The sequence below is a fragment of the Ambystoma mexicanum genome, chromosome 2q, assembly GCF_040938575.1.
Source record: "Ambystoma mexicanum isolate Mex_15411 chromosome 2q, UKY_AmexF1_1, whole genome shotgun sequence".
NCBI lineage: Eukaryota > Metazoa > Chordata > Amphibia > Caudata > Ambystomatidae > Ambystoma > Ambystoma mexicanum.
Genome location: NC_090924.1, coordinates 852205644 through 852225364, shown reverse-complemented (window position 1 = coordinate 852225364; position 19721 = coordinate 852205644).

The window sequence follows — 19721 nt, the reverse complement described above, 5'->3', positions numbered from 1 at the left end:
CTTAAAATGAAGAAAGGGGCCAGCTTTCTCAGGCCATATCGCCTGATGAATGACACAAACTTACAAGACCACTTAGAGGAATGGGCCAGCCCTTTTCTTGCTTTGAAGCTAAGCCCGGTCAGCCCTGCTTTGAAGCTAAGCAGGGTCAGTCCCGGTTACTGCATGGATGGATGACCGAATGGGCATCTGAATTATTAACTTTTTTAAAGCCGTGCTACTTTCAGTCCTTGAAGGATTTGCACTCAAACAATTCTTTGCCTTTTGCTGAATTGCATTCTGGTATTTGCAGTCTCCCAGTCAATAATAAAAATAAAAAACTAGTTATTTTTACTGCAACAGTGGGTTTTCAATCACTGCAGTAAACGGGACAAACCCTGCTTAGCTTCAAAGTGAGGCAGGGGACAGCCCACCAGGACATGTTGCCTAATGTAATGGCCCCTGCCTAATATATGCCCCCCCCCTGAAAAGAACACTTAGAGAAACATGGCTTAAGGAGGGTGTATTCTTCCTCGCTTTGAAACTAAACAGGGTCAGTGCCGGTTACTGCCTGGATGGCAGACAGTCCACTGTCCTGAATGCTGCGTGTGTTCTTAGTTTTGAATATCCCATAACACACGGCATCCGCATTTTTATAAAAGAGAAAAAATGAAATAACAAAAAAATTACATTCATGCTAACAAACTGCTATCGGAGAACCCTTGCCTTAAGGAATTTGAGACGCAGCACTTAACCATTATGAAACAATGGTGTTATTGTTTGGATTTTCACTAGTTCCATAACTAGCCTTTTATCATTGAACATATTCAATGATATGGTGAGTATGAAATGTATGCCCTGCGAAGCACAAAGCCATTGTGACCTAGCTTTTAAATGCTGGGCAATGAACTCTGACAGACCAGAGTTTAATGCTGTATGTTTTTTTTATTTAACTAATTTAATTTAATGAAAAGAAAAGCAACGCAAGTGGGAGGTGGTAAGGTTTGTTGTTGTGCAGTCCTGTGATCTTATTTAACTTCAGGGCATTTAGACATGGCTGCAATGTCAGCCACGTGCAAACATCCCTCGTGCCAAAATAACGGTACCAGAATGGCTTTCGTGCCAAAAAAGGTGCACTGAAATTGCAATGCGGCGGAATGGGCGTGTCAAATCGGCCCGCGCGAAAAGTGTGTGCTGCATGGCAAATAATTTACTGCGCATTGCCTAAAAACATTGTGAGTTCTCAAAGTTTTAAATATCTCATAACACACGGCAGCCGCATTATTATTTTTTAAACCATGCTACTGTCAGTCCTTGCAAGTTTTGCACACAGAGACAATTGTTTTGCCTTTTGCTGAATTGTATGTAGTCTCACCATCTGGATGGGGGCAATAATGCACATTTGTACACTTTTGCCTAACATAGTTCTATTGGGATTTATATATTTGAGTGACACTATGGTATGTGTACTTTTGAAGTTAGCTTTATAAAGCAAAGTATTGTTGAAAGACAGACATGCGGGTGAGAAGGGTAAATGATGAGAGGGCAAGTAAGTCATTAGTATTTGCCCACAATGTGGCAAGAGAGTTTGCAATCCTGGACACTGGTGCAGCTATTTTCCCCTGATTGTGGTTGATTTTCAGTGCACCAGTAAAGGACACATGTGGTGGACAGCGTAACTTTTATTTCAGAGGGCGGATGCAACCCCTTGTTTTTTTTAGGTTGGTAAGCTTGCTCAAGTATTTGGATTTTACTCAGGTTGTCATGTTCCCAGTGCAGACGCTTACCCACAAGACCACAAGCACTTGGTTCATATCGGGATTTTGTTTTCCATGGAATATTTCCCTACAGATTGGTGGGTTTAAAAGATGAGCATCTTTTATACTTTGCCAGCATATTTATTGAAAGATTACCGCTCTGAGGTTATTTTTCTGAGGATCATTACTTTTTTAAATGTCCAATGCTATTTTGTCTTGTGAACCTTCTTGTAATGAGAAGGTCAATTGAACTACATTTGCATATTTCACTTTAAAATATGTGGCCACTTACCATGCGTATATTCATGGGTGCCAGCTTTGGATTTTCGCTATGGGGGCAAAAGTACCTGGGTATTTGTTATTCTTCCAGCCAATTATATTTTACCCTTTTCTGTGCTACTTAAATGCAGGTACTTGGGGTTGTGCGACGTATCACAAGAGTCACCAAGAGACCGGCCATAAAACAAGGGGCTTGTAGCACGCTGCTTAACCAAAGTGTGTGATCCTCTCCAAATAATTTAATCACACAGGGCATTAACTAAAAACAGGATGAAAAATCACTGATGACCCAGGACTCCCATCCATACAGCAACCAGGACTGACCCTGCTTAGGTTCAGACAGAGGAAAAGGTCAGTCCCTTACGCCCATGGTGCCTAACAAGTGAGGCAAAGTTACAAGACCACTTACAGCGACATGGCTGGCCCCTTCCTCACTTTGAAGCTAAGCAGTACTCTGCTTATATTCATGGGTGCCAGCTTTTGATTTTCCCAATGGGTGCAGAAAGTATCTGGGCATATGTTATTCTTGCAGCCGGCAATTGTTTTCTGGTTGGGGTCATGTGATGTATCACAACACTCACCAAGAGCCGGGCCATAAAACAAGGGGCTTGGAGCATGGAACACGACATTTCAGCATGGCCAGTTAGGTACACACCTTTATGGCGTGACCATTTTGCTGTAGATTCTGGTTGGGCACACCCAGTTAGACCAAGCCAGTTGGGGCAGAGACATCTCGGCGTAGGGATGTTTTGGCGTGAGAGGTTGCAATTGGCGTGGCATGAACCTGCAGGCACTTTGCATTTTGTACCTCTTGGCGCAAGGATGTTCTGGCACGAGAGGTCACAACAACGGACATGAACCTGCAGGCACTTTGCATTTTGTAATATGAATTAAACGTGAAAAAGTTGCATTTACTGCAACATTATAAAACAGACTGGGACATGTATTACACCATCCTTGCAGAATTGAACACATATTAAACATGAAGCATATTTATTTACTGCAACATTATAAACTGCATGCAACTATCCCTCACAAACAACTTCAAACCATGTACACACACGCTAACACATCAAACACACACACACTGCATGCACAACCTTTGAGATGACATGCACACCCTCACACCACACATTCCCCCATAAACTGCACATATATTCAAAAAGAGGACTACACAATCTCTAGGTAACATTATGAAACAGAAAAAATTAAATTAAAAAAATCACATTTATGCTGAATGCTGCTATCAGGTATCCATGGCATTAAGGCATTTGAGACGCAGCACTTAACATTATGCTATAATGATGTTATTGTTTGTATTTTCACAAATGTCATACCTAGCCTTTTATCATTGAACATATTTTAAATTTTAGGCTAAGTATGAAATTTATGCCCCGTAAAGAACCAAGCTGTTGTGGCCTACAGGTCAAATCTTGGGCCTTGAAATCTGGCAGACCAGGGTTCAAGGTTGCATGTTTTTTTAATTAAACTAATTTTAAAAAAATGTAAAGCATGTGTCCAATCTGTCTGACTGTTTGCTTAAACAAACATGACCACTAACCATGGCCAAAGAGCGTGCTAGTGGTCTGGAAGCATTCTAAAAATCTATGCAATAACAAAACCCTTGAAATTCAACGAAAAAGCTTTAGTTGCAGGGACGTTAAGGTGAGCAATACATTGTAACAAAACCTTTGAAATCCAAGGAAAAAACTTTAGTTGCAGGGACGTTAAGGTGAGAACTTAATGCAACAAAACCCCTGAAATTCAGCTAAAGCCACCTTAAAGTTGCCCCCTCTGTTGCGTAGACTATGACCACAATGATGACATCACAGATTGCCTCACTGATGACATCACTATTTACATTACAACAGTAACTGGCATTAAGCATGAAGCATGGGCTTCAGCATGGTCAGTGTGCATGGCCAAATATATGAATGGGTACTTGCCATGGCCTTCAGTTATGGACAGTGGTCACAACTTTCACCCATTTGCACTGAATATTTTAAAACACTAACAAGCTACCAAGCATAGATCTGTTGTCCTTTACCAGTGGATGCAGCTTTCAACAGTGTACACTGTATATTATGGTTTTACAACTATTTGTTAAGGAACCTGGGATTGGTAACCCTAGGTCTCCTGGGGGCAACCAGACGTGGTCTCCCTCTCACTGTGCTTAGAGAGGCATCAGCTTCACCTCACTGATGATCCCCAACAAGGGTGAAACAGGTGTATGGGGTTGCTGGTGGTACTCTCGTTCAGATTGGAATTGCCATTGTATTTCGGTGCTGGACTGCCCCTGGGCAGGACAAAGACTGATATGCAAATGGATATTTCCCATCTGTGAAAGGCACAGTGAGTAAAAGCAGTGGCTGCGAACTCTCAAGTGGTTAATAACCACTGAACAGGTTATCATGTCTGTTCTTGCGAGAGAGGGGCGCCCGCTACCTTTGTAAAACTATTTGTTAAGGAACCTGGGATTGGTAACCCTAGGTCTCCTGGGGGCAACCAGACGTGGTCTCCCTCTCACTGTGCTTAGAGAGGCATCAGCTTCACCTCACTGATGATCCCCAACAAGGGTGAAACACGTGTATGGGGTTGCTGGTGGTACTCTCGTTCAGATTGGAATTGCCATTGTATTTCGGTGCTGGACTGCCCCTGGGCAGGACAAAGACTGATATGCAAATGGATATTTCCCATCTGTGAAAGGCACAGTGAGTAAAAGCAGTGGCTGCGAACTCTCAAGTGGTTAATAACCACTGAACAGGTTATCATGTCTGTTCTTGCGAGAGAGGGGCGCCCGCTACCTTTGTAAAACTATTTGTTAAGGAACCTGGGATTGGTAACCCTAGGTCTCCTGGGGGCAACCAGACGTGGTCTCCCTCTCACTGTGCTTAGAGAGGCATCAGCTTCACCTCACTGATGATCCCCAACAAGGGTGAAACACGTGTATGGGGTTGCTGGTGGTACTCTCGTTCAGATTGGAATTGCCATTGTATTTCGGTGCTGGACTGCCCCTGGGCAGGACAAAGACTGATATGCAAATGGATATTTCCCATCTGTGAAAGGCACAGTGAGTAAAAGCAGTGGCTGCGAACTCTCAAGTGGTTAATAACCACTGAACAGGTTATCATGTCTGTTCTTGCGAGAGAGGGGCGGCCGCTACCTTTGTAAAACTATACACTGTATATTATATCCACTGAACAGGCACTAGCCATGGACTTTAGCACAATACTGGCCAGTGGTATTTATTCTAAGATACAAATGTGCCACTAGCCATGGCCTTTTACCTTGATTAGTTTGTATATCTTTTGGCCATATCTACTGCATATTTTAAAATAATAAAATGCAATAAGCAATGGCCTTTGGCCGTGCCCATTGTGTATTACACAACACTAACCAGCAACTAGCTATGGCCTTCAACCATGCCCACTGTATATTATACACACTAAATAGCCACTAGCCATGGTTTTCAACAAAATACTAGCCAGTGGCCATGGACTTTGGCTGTGCCAACTGTATGTTCTGACATATTAATGGGCACTAGTTATGGCCTTTAGTCCTGGCCACTGACTACAGCGTTCAACGCTGCCCATGGTATATTTAAAAACATTGATGGGCTACTAGGCATGGCTTTTAACCATGCACATTGGTATTTTTTAACACTAACCAACCACTAGCTATGGCCTTTAGTGCTGGCCAGTGACCCCAACCTTTGTCATGGCCAAGTCCACAGCCTAAATTGTTATTAAGGTAATCAAAGTTTTCATGAGCTAACTTATAAATAATGTTATATCTTATTCCATTATTGATGTAATTAGTTATATACAATGCAATTAGTGTTGTCACCAGTGATGGCATCAGTGAAGTGATTTGTAAGGTCATCAGTGTTCCCATACAACATGTAATTAGTGATGTCATCAGTGATGTGATCTGTGATGTCATTATTGCGGTCATAGTCTGCGCAACAGCGGGCACGAAGTTAAGGTGACTATAGCTGAAATTCTAGGGTTTTGTTGCGTTAAGTTCTCACCTTAACGTCCCTGCAACTAATGTGTTTTCCTTGAATACAGAGAGATAAGTGTTTAAAAGAAAGGAAGCTAAAATATTCGGAAAAGAAAGACATCAAGAAATAAAAGAGAAAAAAATCAGCAGGCCTGGTGGCCTTAGTAATCATGAGGCAAAGAATCGACCCCTCTGCAAAAGACATGTGATTTGTGCTGTTAGAATAAGGCAAGTGCAGCCGAGCATGCTGACTGGCCTCGTCACTTTCACTCAGAACAGGTTCATGCTCATACACGTCTGCCTACACGTTTTGGCCCAATACAAAGGGGAAGTGACCATCAAGCTGTAATCAATTCCTAATCAGATGCTGATGCACAAGATGAGCGCCATTTTGATTTTGCTCACAGTGACGCAGAGACGGAGACACCAAACTCATCCCCCATAGAGCAGATGATATCCGCTCTGTATTTAGGAGTCGTTAATATAATTGTGCAGAGTAAAGCAGGGAAACTGCCCCTTGATCTGCCAGACACACAGGAAAAGGCATCAAGATCCCAATCAGGAGGAGACAGGAAGACTGGAGGCTAAGCAAATAGCAAAGGAAAAATTCCCTGCAACGACCAGAACTGCCGTAAAATCAGCAAGAGGCCCCGTGGGGCTGTCCTCGAGCTTCTTTTAAGTGCTACAGATGCACATCTGGACATTGGGAGTGTCAGCGTGTATCTTTTTCTTCAGACAGAGACAAACAAATGCTTTCAAAACCAACAAAATGGCTTTGTAATAAAATACATCTTTTAAAAAACATTTATTTTAGTGTTTATTGGCTAAACAAACGATCAACCAAAACAATACATTATTTCATCATAAAGAATAAAGCTCAAGGGACAATGTAAACATTCACGTATCAACTCAAATAAAGAAAAAAGTTAAATATGTCCGCAAAAAAATAATCATCTACAAATTGCAGAATCTGCCGTTTGCCAACTGAACTGCACATGTTGAAATATTGCCGCGGGCAGTGGAGTTCTTTAAAGCCTTACATATGATTGACCACCAGTAATCCCTTTATTTATTCGTGAATTTGCTGAGAGCAAATTTACAACACATCGATTTCTCAGAACAAAGTTTCAAAACCAGTATCACTGGTAGCGCTCAAAAAGGTGTGCCACTCGCTCACTTGGCCAAACAGCTCAACTTTGTTGGCGGCCACTCCTGGGTAGTTCTCTTTAAAAACCTGGGGTGGAGTATCTTTTCATAGGCACAAGCCTGTGCTTTATTTGCACTGGCGCTGATGTGAAAGCTAATGTTACAACAGCGTTTGTGAATGGGCTGAGGTGTCAGAATACCTACCGCTCCAATTTGCTCATTTCTTAAGGTGCCTCCCAAGACAAATGATGCAATTTGTTCTGCTACGGAGCACGAGGAAGGTCAAAATTCTTCTCAAGAGAGGCACAGGTTATACACATCGCCATGGGCTGGATTATTCAGGCAACAGTGTGCAGTGGTCGTTGGGAATGTATTTCATTTCATTAAAGCGAAAGGGGTTTGCCCCTAACAAACCCCAAATCAACCCAGTGGAGGAGTAAGTTAAAACGGTGTATTTTACAGCACACTTTCTGTGAAACCTGGTGAACCTTCGTACAGTTTACAATCGGTTTTTCAGGGTAACCCATTGACTAGACACCAAGTCACCAACAGCCCAAATGAGCATTTGCAAGAGCATTGTCCAACATATTTTCATGTTGCCTTTGCCCACAATATATGCTAGTGTTCTGGCAATGTAAAACACATTTTCATGCTGGTCGTGCCCATACGTGTTTATACGAGCAGACACAATAAAGGGCAGCAGTCACACAAAAGAACATACTCATGTTTGCTTTGCCTATATTGCCAACATGAGGGTACCGTACTACAAAAGGAGACTCAGGCTCTAATAATCACAAACATAGAAGTGTCCCTGTTGTATAATTCACTAATGCAGTTTAGATAAATGTGTTGTGTTCCAACAGCTGTCAGGAATTCACACGTGACCTTTGTGCCACTACATATCTGGGGCCTGAGGGCACCTGTTGGCTGTCAATAATTTCATCATTGAATAATTATCAAATGTCAGCCTGATTGGCACACCTCCCTTTCAGAAACAGAATTACCTGCAAAATCAAAAAAGCTTGGGCTTTGCCACCCTCACCAGATGGCCCTCTGTCACAGCATGGTGGAGCCAGACTGCCCAGGCCCTAGTACTGTGCATAGAGGTGTAGGAGCACCCTCCTTTGCACATTTGGCCCTGCCACCGTTGCTCAGCCTGCATCCCCATTGGGCCATGAAAGGCCGGGGAAGCAAAACACCCTGAGCCTTGCATGACTCATAGGTCATGCGCACTAGGGAACTGTTGTAAAAATAAAGCCATGTTTCCCTATGCACAAAAGCCATAGCAGGGGCAGCAGCTGCATACGTGCTCCTGAATTTTGCTCTCTTTTTCCACTAGGCTGGCTTTGCTCCTCCATAATGTTTGGTGGGTCAGAGCTCCATCGGCCTTTATTGACGAGCCCCCCTCTGTGCGACTTCCACACAGGCTGCACCAAGTGCACACCGGGGCTTTGCTCCTCATCTTCAAAGAAACATGGCAAGTACAGTATCAGAGCCAGGGAAGGAACAGCGACGGTAGCGCATACGTGCTGCAGCTCTGGCCATCACGACAAAGGGGATGCATGTTGGGCTGCAGTGCACTGTCAGTGTTCGCTCAGGTGCACCTGTGCACCTGTGCTCATTTTCAAGGGGATAAGTCTGCCACACCCCAGCATGTTGGTGCAGTCCCTGGTGCCCTTCCAAGGTGTACAGGGCCTGCACTGTACCTGCGGCTCACCTCCTTGCTGATTATCGATGCTCTGGCTATGCAATAGTGTGGCGTACAGTTTCATTGAGCTCTCACATAACATCAACAAGAAGTCTGTGAAGGGTTGAAAAAGAGTATCATCTTTTTAGTATAATTTCCACAAAGACGGAAATTCACTGTAGATGTTTACAGCTCTAAAGAGTACATTTAAAAAAACATTATTAAGATGGAGAATAATACTGAAATTCCAAATTTTACAGGTGTAACATTATTTTCCTCTTACAAAATGTGCCTTTTCAGACTTCATATGCGCGGGATGGGTGAACAGATTTAAAATCTCTGCTGTTCGTTTTGCATATTTAATTGGCCTAGAAACTATGTACAGGCATTATATCCTGACAAGTGCGCATCCAGCAAGTGCTTCAGGAGTGCTGTCCGTTGTTCTTCGCCCAATGGAATGCTTCACGTTCCAGTCAGCAAATGGATTAAGGACTTTAAAGGTGATAGTATGTTTTTTGGGACATTATTTACTGCTGACATAGTAGTGGCCATGCCCCCTGAAACAGGAAGCAGCACATAAGGAGCGGGCACACGCATCTGCATATGCCGCCGTTGATTTCAGGGCAGCCAAGCCCTTCCAGGCCCTCCGGGCCTCATGTGAGTGATTCTGGTAAATTTTTAAAAAAGTTTGCTGCCGTGCTCTGAGAGCGTTGTGTGCCCGCTCCCTCTCCCCCCTCCAGCCACTTCCTGGTCCTCGTCCCTCTTCCCGCCTCCCTGAAAGCCCACCCCCCTCCCCTTTCTCTCCTTCTGCCTTATAACTGTTCCCCCTGGGCAGCCCCCTGCCCGGCAGCCCCCTCGGCTAAGGGCCCCTTAGGCAAAGGGCGGCTCCTTTCGGGTGTGGCTCCCATTGTGTCTGCTGGTGTCCTCTGGGAATGCCTTCTGCCGCTCCTCCTTCTTGTGAGCTCCTCCTGCTCTCCCCGCCCACCCCACCCGCCCATACCTGTTCACTTCCTCACCGGGTGCCTACACCTCTTGCGTTTGATAATCATTGTAAACTGGGTTTTTCTCCCCTAGCAGGATTTTCAAACTTAGGTGGCCTCTCCACTGTGTTCACTTGTGTTCGGAACTTGTGGTAAACTGGGGCTTGCTGCTTTCTTCCTGTCCACTTGCGCTTGTCCTGTCCCCCCCCACTCCCTTCTATTCCATGGTGCTCTCTATCTCACCGATCTTTTCAAACTGCTTCTCCATTGACTATCCTGCTCTCCTCACTAAATCTGGTAGGAAAAAGTTTAAAAAGGACATCCTGGTCTCCAACCCAGGCCTCCCTATCGCTGACACCTACACCAGTGCCTCCTCCAAGGAAACTCTCACTGACATCCTCATTTTCGTGCCTTCACCTGACCTATGGGCCCTTCATATGGTCTCTGTGCTCTCTCCTTTCTCCTCTTCTCCCATTAATGGTGGCACCCGTTGGGATGTCCTCTTGGCCTCCTTCCACTCCTCCAAGGCCATCATTAATGTCTATACTAATGGAACCGTCTTGGTCCAAGGCCCTCAGGACAACCTTCACCAATTTGATAGACGCTTCCCGCGCCTCATCAACTTCCTTTTCTCTACTGCTGTCCACCCTCCTCTATCCTCGGCTACCTTGCTAGAAACCCTCCCTCCCTGCCCCCTCTCTCTTTCCCTCCTCACCTCCACAGGGCATACCTCTGATCTGTGCCCCTCCCCGGAAGTCCTTCAAAGATGGCAACCTTCTCCACATTGCCACACTTAACTCTCGCTCTGCTGTCAAACACTCCTCTGATATCTGCCGCCTTCTAGAGGAACTGGGCCTTGACATGTCGGTCTCACTGAGTCATGGTTCACGGCCAGCTCTGTCACCAGCTTTGACACACTCTTACCTGACGGCTACAAGATCCTCTCCGTGGCCAGGCCCAACCGTGTTGGGGGGGTGTGGCCCTTATCTTCCCTGAGTGGATCCCTGCCACTGTTACTCCCACGCAGATCTACTCCTCTTTTGAATGTCTTGTCTGCCGACTCTCTCTCTCTCCTAGCTATTCCCTTACCGTGGCTATTATCTATCGGCCACCTGGTCAAATCTCCTCCTTCCTCTCTGAGTGGGCGGACCTCTCCTCCTCACTCTTATCCTCAACCACTGAACTCCTCCTTCTTGGAGACTTCAACATCCACCTGGATGCCTCCTGTCCCCCCTCTGGACTCTTTCGCGACCTCTGCGACTCTCTCTCACTCTCTATCCTCCCGTCTGAGCCGACCCACTCTGCAGGGCACACTCTTGATGCTATGATCTCCTCTGACCTTCCCCTCTCTGTTCCTCTCTCCACTCCTCTCTCTTGGAGTGATCACTTTCTCCTATCCTCCCACCTCACCCTCCCTACCCCACAGGCAAAGCCAACCTCATCATTGCCACCTTCCTTCTTGGTCATCCGACCTATGAAGCACGTGTCAGTTGAGGCTTTTGCTGCCACCTTCTCGCCCCCTCCTCTCCCTTCGGCTGACTCCCACCCTGACACAGCCCATCTCCACTCTCCACTCTGCTATATCTGATACTCTTGATATCCTTGCCCCTGTCATGAGAATCCGCCTGAAGCCCAAAGCCAAATGTAACTCCTGGTATGACTCGGATCTCGTCACCCTTAAACGCAAGTGCAGAGTGGCAGAGAGCAAATGGCGTGCTTCATGTGCATCCTCTGACAAACTGGCCTGTCGCCTGCTCCAAAGGCAATACCGGCTCTCCGTTCTCTCCAAGAAGAGAGCCCACATCCAAGCCCGCATCTCTGCGGCATCTAACAATTCGGCCGAACTCTTTAAAATCTGCAAGGAGTTGAACAACCCTGCTGCAGTCTCTACCTCTCCTGTCCCCTCCCAGGCCCTCTGCTCAGCACTGGCCTCTCACTTCATCTCAAAAACTCAGGACATCCTGTCCTCAATCTCCTCCTATCACCCCCCCCCCTCTATTCCCTGCTCTCCCTCTGGCCCTTCTGCAACCACTCCTCCTCTCCCCTTCTCTGCCTTTCCCCTTTTTTCTGCTGACGAAGTTTCGAGACAAGTCTGATCTATGAAATTCTCGTCAAAACAGGTCCACCCCTGTTCCTCCAAAACTATCAAGGACCACATCGACTCCTTGGCCCCTGCCAATGCTGACTTCTGCAATCACTCTTTCGCCGCTGGAGTCTTCCCATCCCCTCTCAAGCACTCCCTTGTGCACCCCCTTCTTACGAAGCCCTCTTCCGACCCCTCCTGCCCAGCTAACTACCGCCCAATCTCTATCACTCCCTTCCTGGGCAAGCTCCTGGAGAAACTGGCCATCTCCCAGCTTAATCTCCATGCTGAATCTGTTGGCAGTCTTCATGACCATCAGTCTGGCTTCAAAGCTGCCAGAACCACGGAAACTGCTCTCCCGAACATCCGTGAGGACCTGCTCTCGAACCTTGATTCCAACATTCCTTGTGTTCTCATTTTGCTTGATCTCTCTTCTGCCTTTGATACTGTCAACCATACCATCCTGCTCAACCATCTCTGTGATAACCTGGGTATCACTGGTCAGGCTCTGGCGTGGCTGACCTCTTTCCTCTCCAATCGACCCTCCCAGGTCCAACTTGGGTCTTTCCTTTCTGACATCTTTTTCTCTACCTGTGGTGTCCCCCAGGGTTCTAACCTCTCCCCTTGGCTTTTCAACCAGTATCTGGCACTTCTCGCCCACCGCATCGCTGCTCTCTGCCCCTACTTTCAGTGCTATGCGGATGATACCCAGCTCATTTTCAGGCTACCCTCGGCCTCTTCTTCTCCTTCCCTCATCTCTGACTGTCTTTGTGCTATCCAGGACTGGTGTGCCGCCAATGACTTCTGCCTTAATGCCAGTAAGACTGAGATTCTACTCATCGGCACACCCACTCCCTCCTTCCCTGCAGCTCTCTGGCCGGCCTCTCTTGGCCCTCTTTCTGCTCCTACCTGCAAGGCAAAAAACCTCGGGGTCATCTTTGACTCCACACTCTCCTTCTCTCCTCACATATCTGACGTCTCTAAGAAGTCACACTACCAGCTACACCTCCTCACAGGTATCCTTCCTTTCCTCTCCTTCCCCCAGAAGCTCACTGTCTCTAGAGCCCTGGTTCTCTCGAAGCTTGACTACTGTAACAGCCTCTATCTAAATCTGCCTGCCTCTACTCTCCGCCCTTTGCAACTCATCCAGAACAGGACTGCGAGACTTGTCCTTGGCCTCAAGCCCAGGGACCGTATCTCTCCAGGACTGAAATCGCTACACTGGCTCCCAGTGACTGCAAGGGTCAAGTTCAAAACCCTCTGCATTGTCCACAAGGCCTTTTGGGGCCTTGGGCCAAAATACCTTCAACTCTCTCTTCCTAAATATCTTCCTTCTCGAGCTCTTCGCTCATCCGCCTCCAACTCCCTCAGGGTCAGCCGCTTCTCCAAACAACGAGTTGGTGGCAGATCTCTCTCTGTTGCAGGGGCCTCCCTCTAGAACAGCCTTCCTGCCTCCATGAAACTTGAGGAGAACCATCTCCGGTTCCGGAAGCACCTCAAAACCTTCCTCTTTGCCTCTGCTTTCTCCCCCCCCTCCCCTGCTAAAGTTATTGAAACTGCACTGAATCTGCAACTGGGCCACTCGCTGTTCTCGGTCCTTGGCCCAGCCACTCTCCCCTGCACTGCCTCCCTGTCACCCCCTGCACTACGGGACTGTGTCTGTATCCCACAGCCCCCCCATCCCAGCACTTATCTGCACTTACTCGCACTGCCACTAGTTGGCCCTTGTTTTTTTTTCTTCCTGTATGCTATTAACCCTGTAATGCACTTTCTCCTCTCCCTTCCCCCCCCTGCACTTCTCCCTTCCCCCTCTACCCTTGCACTTGCGCGATCGGAATGACACCTGGCCTAGTAGGATCATTGTCTGTCTCCCCTTGTTTCCCCCCCTTGCCTCGTCGCGCCTTGAAACACTTGTGTATAGGCGCGTTACAAATGCCATATCATATCATATCATATCATATGCGCATCCAGCGAGTGCTCCAGAAGTGCTGTTCGGCGTTGTTCAGCCAACGGAATTGTTCATGTTCCAGCCAGTGACTGGATCAAGGACTTTTAGTCTGTTTTTTTGGGACGTTATTTACAGCCGACAAAGACACCCCCTGAAAATGGAAGCAGCACATAAGGAGTAGGCGCAAGCATCTGGCATGCGCATCCAGCGAGTGCTCCAGGAGTGCTGTTCGCATTGTTCGGTTAATGGCATTTTTCACATTCCAGCCGGTAACTGGATTAAGGACTTTAAAGGCGACAGTCGGTTTTTTTGGGACATTATTTACTGCTGACATAGCAGTGGTCATGCCCCCTGAAACCAGAAGCAGCACATAAGGAGCGGGCGCTCCATGAATGCTGTTCGGCTGTTCAGCGGTTTCAGGGGTGTGGGAGTGAGGTGTAGCTAGAGTGGTAAACATTCTGTTTCATTATCTGCTTGGGCTTCTCTCTTTCACAACAACATGAGGAAAAGAACAAAGGCTCTAATAGACATGCTTACAGCTCTGTTAGTCTTCTCAAATTGCCGGAACAGTTTGGCGCGTGCAATGGCTCTCCATTTACCACCCTCACCAGTCAAAATAAGTTCTCTATGTGATCTTGATGTGAAGACTGCTAATGGAGAGGGGTAAGGGGATGCAAACTCATGGGCCTTCGTAAGCACATCTGGCTTGCCCCCCTCGGTTATCGAAATGGGTTCTTTACCACAAGATATACAGAATCAAATCATGGGGAAGGATATAAATGAGATTGTTTGTAATAATCAATAACAGCTTAATGGGTCTTATTTTTGGTACAAGAGAAATCACTCTCCTGGCTTTGTCAACTCGCCCATTAGACATTGGGAAAAGAAAATAGCATATGTTAGCATAAGCAATATGTTAGTTCTCCTGTATTGATAGAGGGCACCCCAGTGCAGTTGCTTCGGTCATAGTAAACCTACAGGACCACATTACAATGGAACTGAAAACGCAGACTTCATACTTAAAAGAAATTAGTAACCAACTGACATCCCTTGTACATTTGATGAGGGAGCTTGCGGGTGTCCCGGATACCCGGTGGAGTGCTGCTACACACAAAGAATTGAAAAAAGGCTCTTCCTTAGTACAGTAGGGGAGCAGGGATATTGCTGGAGTGAAGGAAACAACCACCGACAAGGCAAAAACTAACGATGATGGATCTAATAGGCACACTATTCTTACCAATAACATTAATGCCCCGAAATAAAAAAAATTAATAATGTAAACAATCTTTAACTTAAAAAGCATTAAATAAATCATCTCGAAAATGTATCCACAATATGGCGCTTTCCGCTATAAATGACTATGCCGAGTTCCTTGATTACTCGGTAGAAGAAGTTGAACATATCCAAATAGGGCATTCTAAATTGAAGGGAACTGATAAAAGCTCTAATTCTATGGATCAGGTAGGAGGGCCACACGAGGAGTGGGGGAAGGAGACCTGGTACCTAAGGGGGCATATACATCCTCTGAGCTTAGGCTGACTAACACCCTCAAACAGAAGGGCCTGACAAAAGGAAATGTGGTGAAGAGAAAGCGGGACTACGTACCAGAAACAACCACATTTAAAATATTCAATCAGAACAAGAAAGGGGTTGGTATGGCAAGAGGGGGAACTGCAGACATATTGTTGGCCAAACACCCTCCTAATGGGCCCTCTGATTCTCACAAAAATGAGACCTTATTAAATCATTAACATTACAGGAAAAACATAAAATTATAAATGAGGAAGGAAGGGCCAAATATGAGCCAGAGATGAAGATTGGCCTCCAACACGAGGCAACACTGGCTGAAGTAATGGACTGGGGAACTTGGTGATGCAAAACGTAGGGGGCCAGACTAAACCTGATCAATCATCTCACCCAGAAAAACATCTTACTGCTCCCTCACTGAATTGTGTAACTTCCTTGACTCATTCTAGGGAGCATACAGAGGTCCAACCAAAACATGTACAAAATGAGGAAGTTGGAGGTGGATTGAGGGGGACTACTGAGGTTACCCTAAATAATCCCAACATTCCTACTCAAACTCAAAAGGATCTAAATCTGGAATCTAATAGATCCCTCTTTCAACATGAGGATCTGACCCCAATACATTAAGGCCCCTACAGAGGAGGGATATCTTGATAATCCTCCAGCTAATAGATCCTTGGAGTCCTGTTTCAGAGATAAGGTTTTCCCAAATGAAATAGGACTAACACTTAATTATATGTTTGATAAAGTTGGGCTGGATTACCCGAACAGGAGTACAATCATATTGCTCTTCAATGAAATACCTGCACTCAGGTTAATTACATCTAATGATATCAAATTGATAGATTTTATACATCAGGAAAGGTTTGACTAGTTCCGTTTGATAATTCCTTCAAGGATGGTCTTTTGGGTACTGCTGAACGAAATAGAAAACCTCCATAAATTAGGTTACGGATTTAGGCCCTATAATTCCACCCAGAACATGGGTCAAGATGGTAGGGACTGGGAGGGGATAGATGTAAGTAGGAAGGATGAGGGGAGAGAGGGACTGATTGGAAGAGCACAAGCTGATACAAATAAGGGGCTGAATAAATCTAACTGAAGGTGGCTTGCAATAACACTCGCACAACTAAAAGAAATCAGTAGAACCTGAATTTGCACGTATATGTTGGAATATTTGAGGATTCTCTGCATTAAGTTCAAACATAACTTTGTTTCATTTCTTGTGCTCTTCCCTACTCAGCTGCTTGCAAGAAACTTGGCTGACAGAATTACCTTAATTTCAGGGGTACGAGTTAGGTAACAAATTAGCCACACAGGGCCTGCAGGGTCGCCCTGCTAGTGCCCTGCTAGTCGCTGTCTGCCAAGGAAGGGGACTTTCTATCACTAGCCACCATCATGTATGCAAGGGTATTCTAGCTGTGGTTATAAAAATGGAAAATAGAAATCACTCGAACCAAGTATTACAGTTTAACATATGTTGAGTCAAAAGATCGAAGACTGGTACCTCGCATGTTCGGGGTGCCCAAGTGGTGATCGTAGGAGTCTTTAATGCAGATTGCACCAGATCACCTTTAACGTATTGTGATCAATTATTAGGGGCCACCTCCCCAAATTCTACAATTGGGACCGATGGGGAATGAGTGCTGGGGGCCAGTGCAGCTAGACATAAAAAGATACATGGACAAAGATGGCGTTCTAACTTGGAAGGCTGGGGTCCCCAATTATTATGTGTAAACCACGGAGGAGGCAGAGCAAGACCATGATTCTTTGTTTGGCAACAATACCTCATCATGTATAGACTACATAATTGTATTGCAAGACATTTATAATCGGATCGATCTTTTGAAGTCATGCACACTGAGTTTAGTGACCATGGTATATTGTTGGTAACCTTTGAGTGGAACAAACCTGATGACACTGTAGATATATATAGTGAATCTCTAGAGACAAACCAGCAAGGCAATCGATTGAGATGGAACAAAAAGAATATCTGTATGTTCAATATGTTTCTTCTAAAGGATTTCGAGAACTCCGCCGTAGAGGTAAAAAGGACAACATATATCTCTTCGCCTTTTAACAATTATAAAATGACCCTAATGGTGACAATTGGAAAAGGTAAACCAATAAGTACTCAAGTAAAAACCCATCCCCATAAATACGACCCTATATTACAACAAATGAAAAGGTCTTCTCGAAATGAGAGAAGACAAGTGAAGAAGATTATGGATGGGGAAATAGAGGATAAAACTATCAAGATTAAAAGGATAAAACAGAAATTGAAGAATCGGATTAAAACCTACCGGTTCACACTACTTCAAAATGAGAGCAAGACCATGTTGACCGCCCTGAAGGAGCCGAGTTCAAGGAAATTCTGGAGCTTTATCAATGATTTAGAAAGCACACAATGCTCCCTACAACTCGATACTATAAAGGAGGAGCTATGGGCTGTGTACTTTGGGGATCTGTACAAAGCGGGGACAAACATAAGTGGCAAAAATCATGAGCGAAATAACGCTCTCTGGTCACTGGAGTTTACCCCAGAGGAAATAGCAGAAAAAATAACTAAGGCCAGCCCCTCTAGAGCGGGGTGCCCCCAACTCTCTAACGTATGTTATATTTAAACAGAATATTGATCTATGGTCCAGCATATTGTATGTACTTTTCAACAACATTGTTAACACACAGAAAATTCCTACATCTTGGAACATTTCCTATGTAATCCTGATTTATAAGAAAGGATGTTACCCTGTAACTATCAGGCCATTTCCTTAATGGATGTCAATTCCAAAATATTTGCATCAATACTGTTAGGACACATAGAAGAATGGTGTATTGAAAAGTACATTTTACATACCTTCCAGTTGGTGTTTCGCAAACAGATGGGTACTGATGGTGGAGTCTTCCTGCTGAGTAGTTTATAGCAATTGGCTTGGAAAGATACCTTAACAGTAGTACATACATATATATATATATCTTCTATGGATCTTTCCAGGGCTTTCGATCTTGTTGAACGTCGGACCCTGGACAAAATTAAACAGCTTAGGAATTCCAGATAGTTTACTGAGTATATGGATTTTTCTTCATAAGGCCTCAACTATTGAAGTGAGGCTCAATAATGAGGGACTTATGTCTCAATAAATTCAAATTTTAAATGGCCTCAGGCAGGGGTGCATATGGGCCCCAATTCTATTCAAAATAGATGTCTTGGATGTGGACAAGACCCTGTCCAAATCATCTTTTTGTGCCACCAAGAATTAGTAATTTAAAGATAGCTTGGGCAGCATACAAATGGATCAAACACTAATTGGGCTCCAACTAATGATTAAAAGTTTTAATGATTATATGTCTGCAAATAATGTGTTCATAAATCCTCAAAAGACTGTCATACTGAAACTAAGCAGATCTTGTAAGAAACATAATTTCTCATGGTTTATAAATAATACCACACTTCAAGTTCAAGAGAGTATGATTTATTTGGGGTATCGTATCATTGCTCACCCCTTATAAGAGCTTCTATAGGAATTACCTAAGGGGCAAGGCCACAGTTTTGGGTAGCCAAATGTTAAAAAATACGCTCATTTTTCAGCTTTGCCAGTCATAAAGTTCTTTCTTGCTAAAGTTATCCCATGATTGATATATGGACCAGATTTTTTTCTGGAGTGGTTAGAATCAGAGTTGGACCTCTATGGAGCTATTATGTGGAGTAAAGTATTTGTTCATTTGCCGAGGAGTGTTACCTTTGCAGCCATTAGGTATGAATTAGGGTTGCAATCCCTGGCTAGATGGGTTGAATGGAGAAATCTATTGCAGTATCGAACACAACCTATATACTGAACACAACCTACAACCTATATACTGTCCTGGGGAAAGAAGGAATGGAGTGGTCTTCTAGTAAAGGCTTTATACCTGTCTTTTACCTACAATGTATAAATATATTGAACAAAATTGGGACTACATCGGAGCTATTGATGAATAACCTGAATCCTGAATTTTGTAAAGAGGAAAAATCTAAAATGTGTCTGGTCTGTAACCACAGATGAGGTAATTATAACTAGATTATATTGCCAGATTGTGTTGTATGGAACAATAACAGGAACACCAGAAAGGTATTTGACATGTTTTCCACAAAAGAGTGAAAAGAACAATTTTATGGGTTTTAGATTGAATGTTTTACTAACCAATGAAATTGTATCTATAAGGAGTGGAACTGAAGCTAAGTAAGCATATTGTAGGTTCTGTCAAAATCAAGCAGAAAAAGAATTGTTGTCTCATTTACTACTATATTGTACAGCTTTAAAAGGCCAAAGAATTGAATACTTTGGAAAATATGTGA